Genomic DNA, 2,222 nt, shown 5'->3' with positions numbered 1-2,222 from the left:
AGCACAGCACAGCACAGCACAGCACAGCACAGCACAGCACAGCACAGCACAGCACAGCACGGCACAGCACGGCACAGCACGGCACAGCACGGCACAGTATGGCACAGCACAGTACAGTATGGCACAGTATGGCACAGCACAGCACAGCACAGCACAGCACAGTATGGCACAGCACAGTATGGCATGGCACAGTATGGCACTACCTCAGTGAGACTAAAGAGGCCTATGACAATCGTCACCTGTGGAAACACATCACTATCACTCTGAACCATGGTTTTCTCCCACGTAACCAGAGGTGGTAAGCATATTCTTCTCTCGCCGAAACTTTGTATGTGTCAGGTGCATCATCTTCTCCCACTTAAGTTAAGCTGCTTGTTCATGTGGTAGGGCAGGAGAGAGAGAACAATTTGCATGAGTGTTAACTCATGAGCCTTGACGCCTTCTGAAGGATGAGCCTGTAGAAATGGAAGGGGGGGGGGGTATATACTCTGTTTAAATGGCTTGCTATGGCTAAATTTGCTATAAAGACCTGCCTCTGACCCACCGCTCTCTAGAGAGGGGTTGTGTTGGTGAATGACAGTCTTACTGTATAGCAGTCTTGGCTGTCGATGACAAAAACTGAACGGAGCAAGCAGACAGACACAGCTACTTCTCTACTACAGGTCCCTGACCCCTAGAGTGTATTGTGCATGTGTTTGTGTACGCCAGGGGAGGCTGGTGCAGACAGAAATCGGAGGAGATACCATTCCTCATTCCGTTCCATGCATAACAATGAGCCCGTTCTCTGATTTCTACCTCCGCTGGTGTATGCGTATGTCTGTGTGTGTCTATGTGTGTGTGCCCTAAGCGTAGCGGGCTGACATACATGGAGGAGGAGGACCAACAATTCCTGATAAGAGGACAACAGCTCACCTAAGGGGCTAAGAAGGAATTGTGTACAGCATTTGGGAACACAGCCATATCCACAGGATGTGTAATGTGATTGTGTATGTGTGTGTGTGTGTGTGTTTGTGTGTGTGTGTGTGATGGGGGGAACAGTTTGAGCATCCATGTCCATGATAGATCATCCTGCCAGGAAAAAAAACTGTTCGGACTAATATCCCACCAGAGGGGCAGAGGGAGTGTGTGTGTATTTGAGTATGTGTGTGCAGTGCTGTGTGTGTGTGTGTGTGTGTGTGTGTGTGTGTGTGTGTGTGTGTGAGTGTGTTTAGTGGGAGGAAGGGGTATGTTTTGCCATGGGACAGCATCTGTTCTCAAAGCCTAGAGAGGAGATAGGGGGAGGGAGGGGGTGTAGAGGTGGGGAGACACAACCCCCCTCCAGAGCCACTGGAGAAAACACATCTCACCACCCACACTATGGGATGACAGAAGAGAAGGATGAGATCTCCAGACGCATCTCTCTCTCTCTCTCTCTCTCTCTCTCTCCCTCCCTCCCTCCCTCTCTAGGACGGCTGCAGAGGTTATTGTCATCAATAACCTTGCAGCCTCCATTCTGGCACAGAGTAACAGTGTTGGAGCCCTGCTTCGGACCATTCAGAAGGCATTTGTTAATTGTGTGTGGCACAGCTATCACTGGCTACCACCAGCAGTTCTCTATCTACCAGTGGCTGAGGGAGGCCAGGGGCTCATACATGTAGCCAGCAAGGTGGCGGCTCTACGCCTACGGGTGGCCCAGAGGCTGATCAAAGCATCTGGTGACCTGGATCCCCTACGCCCCTAGAATTCCCCTAGAATCTCTCTTTCAGCACAGGTGGTGGTGGTCTCCATCTGGACACACATTAGTTAATGATGGATTTAACAGCCACCTCTCATTTTTTACTTGGCCCCCTTTCTATTAATGTGTGGAATCCTGTTCTCTCTAGAGCTGCACAGAAATGTATAGAATCTCTCCCAGACACGTTTCTCCAACATACAGCATGGATCCTTTTGACAGCAAGTCAGTTAATATAACTATGGAGGAATACAAAAACCCTCTACAAAAGTCGATCAAGCTTGTTGCTCCATTTAGGAGCAAAAAAAGAAAAGAAAAGAAAGCTGGAAACAATTACTTTCCTGGTGCACGGATGACACCCGTGCACTAAAACAAGCCTCAAGAAAACTTGAAAGAAAAGTTACTTGACTCTATTCCTACTACACTACTTACTGTAAAAAAGCTTCTACCGGTCGTAGGTGCCTTTATGTTAGATATTGAAAATTGTTCTCTCTCTCTCCTGGCTGCATGC

The sequence above is a fragment of the Argentina silus genome (genome assembly GCF_951799395.1).
Source record: "Argentina silus genome assembly, chromosome: 3".
Classification (NCBI taxonomy): domain Eukaryota; kingdom Metazoa; phylum Chordata; class Actinopteri; order Argentiniformes; family Argentinidae; genus Argentina; species Argentina silus.
This window is presented reverse-complemented; position numbering follows the sequence as displayed.